The sequence below is a fragment of the Salmo salar genome, chromosome ssa29 (assembly GCF_905237065.1).
Source record: "Salmo salar chromosome ssa29, Ssal_v3.1, whole genome shotgun sequence".
NCBI classification, from domain to species: Eukaryota; Metazoa; Chordata; class Actinopteri; order Salmoniformes; family Salmonidae; genus Salmo; species Salmo salar.
Window position 1 is genome coordinate 2,013,888 of NC_059470.1, and position 17,174 is coordinate 2,031,061.

The following is a 17,174-nucleotide window of genomic DNA, read 5'->3' on the forward strand; positions in this document are numbered from 1 at the left end:
CCAAGCTAAATCCCTATAATGACATTTCTTCACTGCCACTCAGTGATGGTGTTGTGTTAAAAATGACACATGCATCAAGTGGTCAGTTCACCCAATAATCATTGTTGCAATACATTGACCGCTGAGAACACATCACCTGGTCATTTACTGAGGCTTATTGTATGAGGCAGTGGTTTTTACTGACCGGGAGCATTAGCCTTGTCTGTTGACTGAGTTATGAAATCACTTTTGGTACTGGTGTTGCTACATGCTACCCGCTTCTATTAAAATACAAGTCAGTGAAAGATTGTGTTTGAATTGGTCAGTATTGACAGACTGAGACTTTTTTTTGCCATCACTAGCACCTTAGAGGCTGCTGCCCTATGTGCATGGACTTGAAATCACTGGCCACTTTAATGATGAAACACTGCTCACTTTAATAATGTTTACATATTTTGCATTACTCATTTTATATGTATATAATGTATTCTATTCTATACAAATGTATTTTAGTCTATGCCCTCTGACATTGCTCGTCCAAATATTTATATGTTCTTAATTCCATTCCTTTCCTTTACTTTAGATTTGTGTGCATTGTTGTGAAATTGTTAGATATTATTTGTTAGATATTACTGCACTGAAGGAGCTAGAAACACAAGCATTTCGCTACACTCGCAATAACATTTGCTAAACATGTGTATGTGACCGATACAATTTGATTTGATTTGTTTGAGACTTGAGACTTGGTTTGCATTAAGGGTTTGACTCTGTACTCATGTAAATTCATGTCCTTCCATGACGTTTCCCTCTCTGCTCTTTCCCCTCCACTGACAGCCCTTTGTCCCCTCTCTCTGTCCCCTCAGGAGGCTCATGGAAGCCCCCCAGTGCAGGAGCAGCCATTGACAAACCCTCTGGACAACCACAAGCGTTGCATCTCCCACTCAATTTACGGGACCATTGAGGGCCTGGACTACCAGCCCCTCACGCTGCCACGAAACACCGTGATGGGTGAGTCAGCTCAACTGATGAAAGCTTTGACCAAAAAACGTTGTTTTAAATTAAATTGTAAAATATAGCTTTTTGAAGAATACTGCCATTGCCCTGTACCAAAAGTTGCTGAAAATCTTCTTGTCTTCAGTTTGATCCATTGTGCATGCAGCTTGATATGAAAGTGAGGTAGCGAGAGGCATTTATTTTTCTCAGAGTCAGCTGACCTAACACCTCTTCCAACTTCCTCACCTGTCCTTCATCACCTCCTCCCTCCCCCCCTGTCTTGGATCCATAATCAGGGGGGTTAATGTCATCCCCAATTCATACCTCCTTCACTCTCTCCCTGCATGATTTCACTTTGGTCAATTCCCAATCCATTCCAAGTTCCAGTTCTGCCTGTTGGAATCGGCAATTCAAACCTTAGTCAGTTACTTCTTGTCATCTCTGCATCGACCTCTCTGCCATGGAGCCATTGTCAGACACAGTTGGAGGAGCCTGAGACCCTCACCCCAACCCATCATACTCCCCACTACACCCCTCTCAATCCCCACCATGCCCCCCTCTCTCTCTCGTTCTCCACTTTCCTTTCCTTTGCACAGAGTAGAATTACAGTGGCTTGCGAAAGTACTCACCCCCCTGGCATTTTTCTATTTTGTTGCCTTACAACCTGGAATTAAATTGATTTTGGGGGGGTTTGAATCATTTGATTTAAACAAAATGCCTACCACTTTGAAGATGCAAAATATGTTTTTTTGTAAAACAAACAAGAAATAACACAAAAAAACTGAAAACTTGAGAGGGCATAACTATTCACCCCCACAAAGATAATACTTTGTAGAGCCACCTTTTGCAGCAATTACAGCTGCAAGTCTCTTGGGGTATGTCTCTATAAGCTTGGCACATCTAGCCACTGGGATTTTTGCACATTCTTCAAGGCAAAACTGCTCCAGCTCCTTCAAGTTGGATGGGTTCTGCTTGTGTACAGCAATCTTTAAGTCATACCACGGATTCTCAATTGTATTGAGGTCTCTGGCTTTGACTAGGCCATTCCAGGACATTTAAAGGTTTCCCCTTAAAACCTGTTATGGATAGGGGGCAGTATTTTCACGGCCGGATAAAAAACAAACACGATTTAATCTGATTATTACTCCTGCCCAGAAACTTGAATATGCATATAATTATTAGCTTTGGATAGAAAATACTCCAAAGTTTCTAAAACTGTTTGAATGGTGTCTGTGAGTATAACAGAACTCATTTGGCAGACCAAAACCTGAGAAGATTCTGTACAGGAAGTACCCTGTCTGACCATTTCTTGGCCTTCTTGATCATCTCTATCCAAAACAGGGGATCTCTGCTGTTACGTGACACTTCCTACGGCTCCCATAGGCTCTCAGAAGGCGGCAAAAGCTGAATGGTGGCTTTGCAGGCCCTGGCTGAAAAACATTAGCGCATTTTGATAGTGGTCGATCAGAGAACAGAGACTGGAGGCGCGTGCACGAGTCGACCCCATGTTTTTATTATTTCGTCTTTGAACGAAAACAACGACTCCCGGTCGGAATATTATCGCTTTTTTACGAGAAAAATAGCATAAATATTGACTTTAAACAGCGCTTGACATGCTTCGAAGTACGGTAATGGAATATTTAGAAATGTTTTGTCACGATACGCGTCGGGCGCGTAACCCTTCGTCACCCTTGGATAGTGTCTTGAACGCACAAACAAAACGCCGCTATTTGGATATAACTATAGATTATTTTGAACCAAACCAACATTTGTTATTGAAGTAGAAGTCCTGGGAGTGCGTTCTGACGAAGAACAGGAAAGGTAATCAAACTTTTCTAATAGTAAATCGGAGTTTTGTGGGGGTAAACTTGGTGGGTGTCAAAATAGCTAGCCTGTGATGGCGTGCTATCTACTCAGAATATTGCAAAATGTGCTTTCACCGAAAAGCTATTTTAAAATTGGACATAGCGAGTGCATAAAGGAGTTCTGTATCTATAATTCTTAAAATAATTGTTATGTTTTTTGTGAATGTTTATCGTGAGTAATTTAGTAAATTCACCGGAAGTGTTCAGTGGGAATGCTAGTTCTGAACGTCACATGCTAATGTAAAAAGCTGGTTTTTGATATAAAAATTAACTTGATTGAACAAAACATGCATGTATTGTATAACATAATGTCCTAGGCGTGTCATCTGATGAAGATCATCAAAGGTTAGTGCTGCATTTAGCTGTGGTTTTGTTTTTTGTGACATTATATGCAAGCTTGAAAAATGGGTGTCTGATTATTTCTGGCTGGGTACTCTCCTGACATAATCTAATGTTTTGCTTTCGCTGTAAAGCCTTTTTGAAATCGGACAGTGTGGTTAGAGAAAGGAGAGTCTTGTCTTTAAAATGGTGTAAAATAGTCATATGTTTGAAAAATTTACGTTTTTGGATTTTTGAGGAATTTGTAATTCGCGCCACGCCTATCATTGGATATTGGAGCAGATGTTCCGCTAGCGGAACGTATAGCTGTAAGATTAAACCACTCGAGATTTGCTTCAGCAGTATGCTTAGGGTCATTGTCCTACTGGAAGGTGAACCTCCATCCCAGAAACAAATCTCTGGAAGACTGAAACAGGGTTCCCTCAAGACTTTCCCTGTATTTAGTGCCATCCATCATTCCTTCAATTCGGACCAATTTCCCAGTCCCTGCCGATGAAAAACATCCCTACAGCATGATGCTGCCACCACCATGCTTCACTGTGGGCATGGTGTTCTCGGGGTGATGAGAGGTGTTGGGTTTGTGCCAGACATAGCGTTTTCCTAGATGGCCAAAGCTCAATTTTAGTCTCATCTGTCCAGAGTACATTCTTCCATATGTTTTAGTCTCTCACATGCCTTTTGGCTAACACCAAACATGTTTACTTATTTTTTTATTTAACCTGTTAGGGCTAGGGGGCAGTATTGACACGGCCGGATAAAAAACTTACCCGATTTAATCTGGTTACTACTCCTGCCCAGTAACTAGAATATGCATATAATTATTGGCTTTGGATAGAAAACACCCTAAAGTTTCTAAAACTGTTTGAATGGGAAAGCGTGTTTACGTTCAAAGAGAGAGAAAATAAAAACATGGGATCCCCTCGTGCACGAGCCTCAGTCTGATGGTCCTCTGATAGAGCACTTACCAAAGGCGCTAATGTGTTTCAGCCTGGGGCTGGAATTACATCATTCAGCTTTTTCCCGGGTTCTGAGAGCCTATGGGAGCCGTAGGAAGTGTCCCGTTACAGCAAAGATCCTAAATTTTCAATAAACAGAGCCAAGAAGCCCAAGGAATGGTCAGAGAGGGTACTTCCTGTACAGAATCTTCTCAGGTTTGTGCCTGCCATATGAGTTCTGTTATACTCACAGACACCATTCAAACAGTTTTAGAAACTTTAGGGTGTTTTCTATCCAAAGCCAATAATTATATGCATATTCTAGTTTCTGGGCAGTAGTAATAACCAGATTAAATCAGGTATGTTTTTTATCCGGCCGTGTAAATACTGCCCACTAGCCCTAACAGGTTAACGTTTGGTAATTAAGAAATGCTAGCGGCAATGACTGAAGCCAAACAAGAGTTGTCTTGGGGGTGTGGTTTGATGTGGGTGTTTCTTGGCTTTGTATTTGCTATTCAATCATAACAAACAAGGGCAGTAGTGAGTGCAGCGAGGTAAACTGAGCTAGCTTCGCTATGGAGAGAACAAAGTTTGGAAGTTGAGGACTTCTCCCCTCCTGACTGAATCACCATCTGTTCTAAATGGTCAGCTAATTCAGTTTTTTGTGTACGCATAATCCTGTGCTGATCTTGTGTTTAGGCAAGCTGACAGCAGCTAGCTAGCATAATTTGGGTATAGCTGCAGCTGGATAGCCTATGTAGCTGATATTTCTCTGTCAAATCAGTTATGGCAAGATAGCAAGATGGGAAGAGCCAGTGTCTGGAATGTGTTTCATAAGACACTTGTTCTTCAACACCTTACTATGAAAGTAGCCTGCAACTTAGTTTCAAAGTTTCATCATGTAATGTTACCATGGAAACGGTAAAAACTGTGAATTGAATGCCTGGTCTTGAGTCAGCTCAGCTGAGCTGTCCTAGTTTTGTCTCATCTCCCCTTAAACTAGACAAATAGAAAATCAATTGCTGAATTTATGTAGATAATCAAACAAAGTGTTTTGATAACTTTCAAGTGTAACAGTTCCTTGTAGAATAAACCATACTTCACATAATAATGTAGAAGTCGTGTTCTGTAAATATAACTACATGCAAATATTGTACCTTCCTGCATGATGTCGAATATAGGACAGGAGTTCCCTGACATGTTTGAAGAATATACAGCCCCCCCATTGATAGTACCATTTGATTTAATGATAACAAAAGCTAATAAAAATATGTCTTGTATAATTTTAATGCTGCTCAAGACTGTTTCAAGGACAGCTTTTTTCCATCTACGTAACATTGCAAAAATCAGAAACTTTCTGTCCGAAAATTACGCAGAAAAATTGATCCATGCTTTTGTTACTTCTAGGCTGGACTACTGCAATGCTCTACTTTCCGGCTACCCGGATAAAGCACTAAACAAACTTCAGTTAGTGCTAAATACGGCTGCTAGAATCCTGACTAGAACCAAAAAATTTGATCATATTACTCCAGTGCTAGCCTCCCTACACTGGCTTCCTGTTAAGGCAAGGGCTGATTTCAAGGTTTTACTGCTAACCTACAAAGCATTACATGGGCTTGCTCCTACCTATCTTTCCGATTTGGTCCTGCCGTACATACCTACACGTACGCTACGGTCACAAGACGCAGGCCTCCTAATTGTCCCTAGAATTTCTAAGCAAACGGCTGGAGGTAGGGCTTTCTCCTATAGAGCTCCATTTTTATGGAATGGTCTGCCTACCAATGTGAGAGACGCAGACTCAGTCTCAACCTTTAAGTCTTTACTGAAGACTTATCTCTTCAGTAGGTCCTATGATTAAATATAGTCTGGCCCAGGTGTGTGAAGGTGAACGGAAAGGCTGGAGCAACGAACCGCCCTTGCTGTCTCTGCCTTGCCGGTTCCCCTCTTTCCACTGGGATTCTCTGCCTCTAACCCTTTTACAGGGGCTGAGTCACTGGCTTACTGGTGTTCTTCCATGCCGTCCATGGGAGGGGTGCGTCACTTGAGTGGGTTGAGTCACTGACGTGGTCTTCCTGTCTGGGTTGGCGCCCCCCCTTGGGTTGTGCCATGGCGGATATCGTTGTGGGCTATACTCGGCCTTGTCTTAGGACGGTAAGTTGGTGGTTGGAGACATCCCTCTAGTGGTGTGGGGGCTGTGCTTTGGCAAAGTGGGTGGGGTTATATCCTGCCTGTTTGGCCCTGTCCGGGGTATCATCGGATGGGGCCACAGTGTCTTCTGATCCCTCCTGTCTCAGCCTCCAGTATTTATGCTGCAGTAGTTTATGTGTCGGGGGCTAGGGTCAGTCTGTTACATCTGGAGTATTTCTCTTGTCTTATCCGGTGTCCTGTGTGAATTTAAATATGCTCTCTCTAATTCTCTCTTTCTCTCTTTCTGTCTTTCTCTCGGAGGACCTGAGCCCTAGGACCATGCCTCAGGACTACCTGGTATGATGACTCCTTGCTGTCCCCAGTCCACCTGGCCGTGCTGCTGCTCCAGTTTCAACTGTTCTGCGTGCGGCTATGGAATCCTGACCTGTTCACCGGACGTGCTTGTTGCACCCTCGACAACTACTATGATTATTATTATTTGACCATGCTGGTCATTTATGAACATTTTAACATTTTAACATCTTGACCATGTTCTGTTATAATATCCACCCTGCACAGCCAGAAGAGGACTGGCCACCCCTCATAGCCTGGTTCCTCTCTAGGTTTCTTCCTAGGTTTTTGGCCTTTCTAGGGAGTTTTTCCTAGGGAGTTTTTCCTAGCCACCGTGCTTCTTTCACATGCTTTGCTTGCTGTTTGGGGTTTTAGGCTGGGTTTCTGTACAGCACTTTGAGATATCAGCTGATGTACGAAGGGCTATATAAATACATTTGATTTGATTTGATTTGATTTGGTCGGTCCCAATTCAGATATCAGTATCAACCTGTCTTTCATTCAGAGGACTCCATTTCAAAAGCGTCTTTTCTGTCCTCCATCTATAAAAAAATTAGGAAGAGTTGATGAGTGACACATGTATTGAAAGGATGCTATTACTAAACACTTGTGATGTACTGTCTAATTAGTAATCACTTTTTGTCCCTTCTGAAGGTGTTTGCCATGCCTGATGGGCATGGCAGTGTAGATCAGCTCCAGGTCCCTCTTGTCACAGATACTGGTCATGAAGGAGCCTGACTTTAGCTCCTATATCCGACCCAGCTCCTATGTCACAGAGGGAGGGAGAGCGAGAAAGACTGTCACCATTCAGTCATGGATGCCAACAGTAAATACACAGTTGAACGTAGCCAATGAATGATCTTGATTCACAACTAATTCCCAAGGGACACGTGCCAGCATGGCACTGACTCGTTAGCATTACTCACTCAGGCACAGGAGGAGTCCATTGGCACAGTGGAAAGGGGCACCTTCTTACAACATAAAAAACACATATATACACACCTGCACTGACTACATTATCAATGGTGGTTAGGTGAATTCCAGGACAGATATTATTTTGACCATTGGGCCACATCAAATGTGACCAACCTGATTCAAGTGTCATCCATTTCTCTGAAGCGCGACTTGTGTCGGCCAGGGCCTCCACCTCTGTAACCATTCCTGATGTTTTCCACCAGGTTTTGTAAGTGGCCTGTGAATGAAATACAATAGAATCACTAAAACATATAGCGAGAAAAATAACTTTCTCTAGCTGGAAGTAATTTATATGCTAATAGAGGGACTGTAACTACAGAATAGATTCAGCTGACTCTGTTACTGTGCAACGAGCTGTGTACGTTCAGCTTTTTGCTGCCAGAGCCATAGCTATATTTGTAGTAGACAAGTACCATCATAAATTTATTTGTTTCCTACACAATCAATTTTCATGAGAACAGGCATGTTGTTTTGGGTTAGCATTTGAATGTTGCAGTAATAGGACCTAGGAGGCCTAGCGTTTGAGCGAGCATGAAAAAATTATATTGATAGCAAGCCCTGATCCCAATGACTCAACTGCCACCGCATGGAGAGAAATAAAACTGCTTTTTTTCAGGGACTCACGGAGTTGATTACATTTCCAGATGCAACAGGAACATTTTCAGCAACAAAAGAGTGATCAAATTAAGATCTGACATCTGTATAGTAGCATTCCCCTTTCATTTGTAGTATCATAGCTAGGTTGGTGTGCTAGCATTATCAAATAATGTTGCATATCTTTCATTTACAATCTGTAGAAACTATGAGAATACAAAGGTTCAGAACTTTTGTGGAACATCACAGCACAGTTGAAAATATATATGGCATATAGAAATCCAGTATGGATGGTGGATGGTTTGGATGGTTTGGTATTAAGGCACAAGAAAGTTCATATGATCCAGAAGGCATTTCTGCACAAAAACGCATTTTGATAAAAAAATTAAAGTTTACTTTCTAATTGCTCTCCTGTGAAGTAGTGATGCGTGACATACGCCTAGGTTCCTGAAACGATTCACAATGTGCATGTGTTGCAGACTGCGAGTTCGTTTTTGCATGGCCATGGGTGGAGTTTGCATGTTTTAGACCACACACACACTGTTCCATCCCTTTTCTTTACTGCAGGGAGGGTATACAGTTAACTGGAACAGGTCCAGAAATGGAAACAACCATTTTCAATAAACAAATCAAATGATTACTGACAAACCTCACCCATTCCAGGCCCTAAAGTACCTCAGAGGAGAGTCTTGTAACTGAATCAGCCCTCTAAGTTAGTGCCTACTTAAGCTGTTACTGCACTACTGCTTTTCTCTGTGTATCTTTTATTCTCCCTATGCTGCAATAGATAGTGCCAGACTGAGGTAAATGGAATAAAATTGTTCTTCTGGGGATTTAAGAGCCGACTTTGGTTCCAATTTACTACAGACAGCAGCAAATCAATAGAGCAAATTGGAGCTCATGTAACAGCTCATGTATTTTGGTCAGCAATCATGGATAAAATGCTCCACCTGTGTTTGAACTGTCTTCTCATCCAAACATTCATGAGAATGTGTTTTTTCCCTCCGAGACACCAACATCATCCAGGTACTGGTTTATCTCTTTAGGGCCAAGCAGCACACTTCAGAGGTTAAATAAATATGACTGTTTGTGTCATACGACAATTAAATTAGTAACCATGGCAACACTGGTGTGATGTACGTACACGTTTCCTCAATAAAGAAGTTGTCAGTATAGTCAGAGCTAGAAGCCCCCCCCAAAAAACGTACCAGGCCTGCTACATGACTAAAATGTAAATAATCAAGTGCAAATGTTGGTTCAGAAAATGGAAGGTGAGAGGGGGGAGGGATAGAGTAGAGCTAGGCAGCAGTAATTCCAGAGATGTCTGCTTCACTAAATCATTGGTGCTGTGACATTGTCAGCTACCTTCACACATCCACGCATTCTCACACATCCACCATATCCTTATATACTGCACTACATTTGACCAGAGCTCTGTTCAAAAGTAGTACACAATATATAGTAGGGAATAAGGTGTCATTTGGGACACAGATTTATAGTAGCATGGCTACAAGACACAGGACAAAATAGCAGGTGGGGTGACATAGAGCTGTTGCCTGGCTGAGAAAAATAAATCTTCCCCTCCCATCCTCTTTCTCCTTTCTTGCCCTTGAGGGTGAAAGGTGGAGTGTTCCAAAAGATGCTTCAAGACTGGTGAGATGGAAAGAAGAAAATAAAAAAGGAGAGTGAAAGAACAGTATAGAACACTGCATGTCTGCTTCTTGCCCCTTGCCTTGCATTACCATAATGAAGGTGAGGTATTGCAAAAGATGCTCTTACACTGGTGAGATAGAAAGCAAGAAGAGGAAAGTAAAGGAACAGAAAACTAGAGAGTCAGTCAGCTTCTTTCCTCTTGCATGACATTATAATAATAAAGGGGCCAGGTTGAATCTGAGGTCATTAGCCTCCTTTCTGTGTGTTCTGATCTCCTAATTGAAAAGTCCAGCTAGGAACAGGAAGTCACACTGTGGAGAAAAGGAATGAGGGAGGGGAGTGAGGTGTGTGTGTATATGTGTGCACATGTGTGTGTGTGTGTCTGTGTATGTGTGCATTTGTGTGTGCCATCAGTGTCCCCCCCATGTTCATCACTACAAGATCTCATGGTTTTACCAATTTGACTTCAGATTCCAAAGGTTATTCACATTTCTCCAAATTTCGAAGTTTCTCCATATGTCCAATTTCAAAGTTTGGGATATGGTTACAGCTACAACAGAAGCGGCTCGATGGTAAGGTTTAGGCATTCATTCCCGAATAGTTAAGTTAAGGGTTAAGGTTTGGGATAGGGTTAATACAAACCAAAAACAAGTGCCTAGCACTCAACACACGACCCTCGGAACCGGAGCTCGCAGCTTACACTCATCGGCTATCCCCATCCACAATGCCCTAGCAACCCGCAAGCCTACTTGATGGTAATAGCGCTCACCGTTGCCCCTAGCGGCCGGTGAGCACTATTTTGCCTTGGATTTTTAGAGACCTGGCTGGTTTACCAAGGCATTAAATTAGAACAGAAGGACCCAGAGGATATGAGATTGCAGTTTTGATGATGTCACACCCACAGAATTAGAATTAACCTTTTCATGTGCGAGTTCCAAATATATCTAACCGTCGCCCCTGCATGAGTTTTTTCATGCACGTGATGTCAGAATGCTCTCACTGTTCCAAAATGTGATTATTACGCAACAGGACGGTTACCTGCACTGCCCTCAAACCAAGTCATGCTTCCCACTAATTATCTAAAGGATATGTTTCAACTTGTCAATTTCAAAGTTTTATTTTCTAACAACTGTTTGAATTGAGGTGTGTTCCACCTCCTTGTTAATTCACCTTTCACTGTTGTGAACAATTTAAGTTGTTCACTGAGCTGACAAGCTTTTTCTCTTCAACGAGAGCCCAAGCACTTCACTAGTGTTTCCCCAATCAAGTATGAAGACATTGCGCATCTCTAGTCAGAAAAGGCCTTTCACAAATGTTTTCACCCAGGCACATTTTCTGGCTGGCGCCCACATTGCCTTCATGGTTTTTTTCTTACAAATTGGACTTTGGACATGTGTGCATTCCTATCAAAGTAAGTGGCTTATTTTCTGTATATCGTGTTGTCGTTTCTGCTGTGGCACTCCATATGTATTTATGGATCATAATGTATTTACTATTTTATTCACGTTTCAAGTACTGGTGACAAATCATGCATTCCGATTCTTGCATAGATTGTAATGGACACATATGATGTGTTTACATTTTTTAAAGCCTTTTTGAAATCGGACAGTGTGGTTAGATTAACGAGAGTCTTGTCTTTAAAATGCTGTAAAATAGTCATATGTTTGAAAAATGGAAGTTTTCGGATTTTAGAGGATTTCAAAAAGGCTTTACAACGAAAGCAAAACATTAGATTATGTCAGCAGAGTACCCAGCCAGAAATAATCAGACACCCATTTTTCAAGCTAGCATATAATGTCACATAAACCCAAACAACAGCTAAATGCAGCACTAACCTTTGATGATCTTCATCAGATGACAATCCTAGGACATTATGTTATACAATACATGCATGTTTTGTTCAATCAAGTTCATATTTATATCAAAAACCAGCTTTTTACATTAGCATGTGACTAGCATGTGACTAGCATTCCCACCGAACACTGCCGGTGAATTTACTAAATTACTCACGATAAACGTTCACAAAAAACATAACAATTATTTTAAGAATTATAGATACAGAACTCCTCTATGCACTCGATATGTCCGATTTTAAAATAGCTTTTCGGGTGAAAGCACATTTTGCAATATTCTCAGTAGATAGCCCGGCATCACAGGGCTAGCTATTTAGACACCCAGCAAGTTTAGCACTCACCAAAGTCAGATTTACTATAAGAAAAATGTTATTACCTTTGCTGTTCTTCGTCAGAATGCACTCCCAGGACTTCTACTTCAATAACAAATGTTGGTTTGGTCCCAAATAATCCATTGTTATATCCAAATAGCGGCGTTTTGTTCGTGCGTTCAAGACACTATCCGAAAGGGTAAATAAGGGTGACGAGCATGGTGCATTTCGTGACAAAAAATGTCTAAATATTCCATTACCGTACTTCGAAGCATGTCAACCGCTGTTTAAAATCAATTGTTATGCCATTTTTCTCGTAAAAAAGCAATAATATTCCGACCAGGAAAGCCTGTATACGTACAAAGAGAGAGAAAATAAATACATCTCGTGCCCTCGTGCACGAGCGTGAGTCTCAGAGTACTCTGACCAGCCACTATCCAAACGCGATAATGTGTTTCAGCCAGAGGCTGCCTCGATATCATTCAGCTTTTTCCCGGGTTCTGAGAGCCTATGGGAGCCGTAGGAAGAGCCAAGATGAACAACAACTTGTCAGAGAGGGCGCTTCCTGTTTGGAATCTTCTCAGGTTTTTGCCTGCCATATGAGTTCTGTTATACTCACAGACACCATTCAAACAGTTTTAGAAACTTTAGGGTGTTTTCTATCCAAAGCCAATAATTATATGCATATTCTAGTTACTGGGCAGGAGTAGTAACCAGATTAAAATCGGGTACGTTTTTTATCCGGCCGTGTCAATACTGCCCCCTAGCCCTAACAGGCTAATGCCAACTTCACCGCCAGGAGCTCTCGATCACCGATGTCGTAATTCCTGTCTGCAGGGGACCGTTTCTTAGAGTAAAATGCAAATAGATACCATTTCTGTGGATTACCTTTTCGTTGAGACAGAACTGCCCCCATGCCCACCTCTGAAGCACCCACCTCCACCAGGATAATAGCAGACAATATTGCCACTCCTATTTGCCACATCTTCAATTTAACAAGTGGACGGGGAAAGTATTATTATTAGTTTTTCACAAGAGTAGCAGGCTGTGAATTCTGCTAACAACGTTTCTAGGTTGGGCTATTAGCTAAACAACTATTCCACCTTTACTAAAGAATTGTCTAATAGCTGAGCTAGGTGTGAACCCCCTCCCTCCCCAACTTGAAACAAATCATTTGTTTCTACCTTTTCACATCTACCTACACAGTTAATGTTCTGAAAAAAAAAAAATATATATATATATATATATATATATATATGTATATATATTATATATATATACACTACCGTTCAAAAGTTTGGGGTCACGTAGAAATGTCTTTGTTTTAGAAAGAAAAGCCAATTTTTTGTCCATTAAAATAACATAAAATGTATCAGAAATACAGTGTGGACATTGTTAATGTTGTAAATAACTATTGTAGCTGGAAACAGCAGATTTTTTACGGAATATCTACATAGCCGTACAGAGGTCCATTATCAGCAACCATCACTCCTTTGTTCCAATGGCACGTTGTGTTAGCTAATCCAAGTATATCATTTTAAAAGGCTAATTGATCATTAGAAAACCCTTTTGCAATTATGTTAGCACAGCTGAAAACTGTATTCTGATTTAAGCAATAAAACGGGCCTTCTTTAGACTAGTTGAGTATCTGGAGCATCAGCATTTGTGGGTTCGATTACAGGCTCATAATGGCCAGAAACAAATAACTTTCTTCTGAAACTCGTCAGTCAATTCTTGTTCTGAGAAATTAAGGCTATTCCATGTGAGAAATTGCCAAGAAACTGAAGATCTCGTACAACACTGTGTACTATTCCCTTGACAGAACAGCGCAAACTGGCCCTAACCAGAATAGAAAGAGGAGTGGGAGGCTCCGATGCACAACTGAGCAAGAGGACACGTACATTAGAGTGTCTAGTTTGAGAAACAGACGCCTCACAAGTTCTCAACTGGCAGCTTCATTAAATAGTACCCACAAAACACCAGTCTCAACGTCAACAGTGAAGAGGCGACTCCGGGACACTGGCCTTCTAGGGAGAGTTCCTCTGTCCAGTGTCTGTGTTCTTTTGCCCATCTTAATCTTTTCTTTTTATTGGCCAGTCTGAGATATGGCTTTTTCTTTGCAACTCTGCCTAGAAGACAGAGTCATGGCTCCTGAGTGATGCGAGTGGCGCAGCAGTCTAAAGCACTGCATCTCAGTGCAAGAGGCATTACTACAGTCCCTGGTTTGAATACAGGCTGTATCACATCCGACCGTGATTGGGCGGCGCTGTCACGCTCTGACCTAGGAGAGCTGTGTTTTCTCTGTTTAGCTAGGCCAGAGTGTGATAGGTGGGCATTCTATGTTTTGTGTTCTATGTTTTGGCCGGGTATGGTTTCCAATCAGAGGGAGGTGTCTATCATTGTCTCTGATTGGAAGCCATACTTAGGCAGCCTGTTTTTCCTTTGTTTTTTGTGGGTAGTTGTTTTCCGTTTTGTCAGAGTGTACCTTACAGAACTGTTGTCGGTCGTTTTATTGTTTTGGTTCAAGTGTCTTAATTAAAAGTTTAAATATGAGCACTATACACGCTGTGCCTTGGTCTACTCATTTCGACGCCTGTGACAGAACTACCCACCACAAGAGGACCAAGCAGCATGCACTCTCCAGGAGGAGGAGCGGGACCAAGCAGTATGGCTCAGAGGAGTGGACCTGGGAGGAGATCCTAGATGGGGCAGGACCCTGGACAAGGCCTGGGGAGTATCGCCGTCCGCAATGGGAGATAGAGGCAGCGAAGGCGGAACGACGATACTGGGGGGAAAGGCTAGGCAAGCAACAGGAGACCGAGAGGCAGCGGCAAAAATAAATTGGGGGGTGGGCACACGGGTAGATTGGCTAAGGCGAGGGTAAGTCCTGAGCCAACTTCCGTGCTTACCGTGGGGAGCGAGTGACTGTAGAAGCACCGTGTTATGCGGTGGTGCGCACGGTGTCGCCCATGCGCACTCACGGCCCGGTGTGCTCGGTGCAAGCTCCTCACCGTTGCCGTGCTAGAGTTGGCATTCAGCCAGGAAGGAGTGTGCCGGCTCAGCGTTCCTGGTCTCCGGTGCATCTCCTCGGCCCAGGTCATCCTGCGCCAGCTCTACGCACGGTACCCATCGTTCGCCAGCTCAACCCAGTGTGGCCTATTCCAGCTCCCCGCCCTTGCCGGCTATAGTCAACATCGAGCCAGGACGGGTTGTGCCAGCCCTCAGCGCCAGACCTCCAGTACGCCTCCAAGGCCCAGTATACCCTGTGCCTGCTCCGCGCACTCTCCCTCCAGTGCGCCACCATAGCCCAGTAAGTCCTGTGCCTGCTTCGCGAACTCTCCCTCCAGTGCGCCACCATAGCCCAGTACGCCCTGTGCCTCCTCTGCGCACCCAGTCTCCTGTGCGTCTCTCCAGTCTGGTGATACCGGTTCCAGCTCCCCGTAGGAAGCCAGTGATAATCAATGGTCCGAAGCCTCCAGTGAGAATCCATGGCACGAAGCCTCCAGTGATGATCCATGGCCCGGAGCCTGAAGCAATAATCCATGGCACGAAGCCTCCAGTGACGGTCTGCAGCCCAGAGTCTTCAGCGACGGTCCGCAGCCCAGATTCTTCAGCGACGGTCCGCAACCCAGAGTCTTCAGCGACGGTCCGCAGCCCCGAGTCTTCAGCGACGGTCCGCAGCCCCGAGTCTTCAGTGTCGGTCCGCAGCCCCGAGTCTTCAGCGACGGTCCGCAGCCCCGAGTCTTCAGCGACGGTCCGCAGCCCCGAGTCTTCAGCGACGGTCCGCAGCCCCGAGTCTTCAGCGACGGTCCGCAGCCCCGAAAGCTCAGAAAACATAACTAAATGGAATTCAAGTAATTGAACAGACGTTGGTCAATTAGATGTCTAAAACCTGTTATGGCTTGATCCCGTTAGCGGGATCGATATGACGACAGCCAGTGAAAGTGCATGGAGGCAAATTCAAAACAACAAAAATATCATAATTAAAATTTCTCAAACATACAAGTATTATACACCATTTTAAAGATAAGATTCTCCTTAATCTAACCACAGTTAGATTTCAAAAAGGCTTTACAGCAAAAGCAAAACATTAGATGATGTTAGGACATAAACTTCACAAGAAAATCCACACAGCCATTTTCCAAGCAAGGCCATGCATCACAAAAACCAAAAGTACAGCTAAAATATTCACTAACCTTTGATGATCTTCATCAGATGGCACTCATAGGACTTCATGTTATACAATACATCGATGTTTTGCTCGATAAAGTCCATATTTATATCCAAAAACAGCATTTTACATTGGCACGTGATGTTCAGAAAATGTATTACCACCAAAATATCCGGTGAATGTGCACATCAATTTACAAAAATACTCATCATAAACATTGATTAAATTGACAACAGTTATTGAAAGAATTATAGATATACTACTCCTTAATGCTACCGCTGTGTCAGTTTTTAAAATAGCTTTTCGGCGAAAGCACATTTGTCAATATTCTGAGTACAGAGCTCAACCATCAAAGCAAGCTATACAGATACCAGCAAAGTTCTGGAGTCAACTAAACTCAGAATTAGTTTATAAATATTCCCTTACCTTTGCTGATCTTGGTTGGAATGCACTACCAGGACTACTACTTCCACAAAAAATGTTATTTTTGTTCGAAATACTCCATATTTATGTCCAAATACCTCCGTTTTGTTCGTGCATACAGATCACTATCCAAGGGCATAACGCGTGTGCGCAAAATAAGAGACAAAAAGTCAAATAGTTCCATTACCATTAGTAGAAACATGTCAAACGATGTTTACAATCAATCCTTAGGGTCTTTTTAAATTAAAACGTTGATAATATTCCAACCGGACAATAGCGTATTCATTCCAGGAGAAAAAGAATGAGAGGCGCGCCAGCGTGAAAGCGCAGTAAACAATTCACTGCTCCCAGGCAGTCCACTGATAGACTGAGCTCCTATTCTTTGCCCAGTAACAGGAGACGCATGAAAGACGTTTCTAAAGGCTGCTGACAGCCAATGGAAGCCTTAGGAAGTGCAAAATGACCCCACAGACACTGTAGTTTGAACAGGGATTAGATAGAAAAACTACAAATCACTTCCTGGTTGGATTTTCTCTCAGGTTTTTGCTGCCATATGAGTTCTGTTATACTCACAGACATCATTCAAACAGTTTTAGAAACTTCAG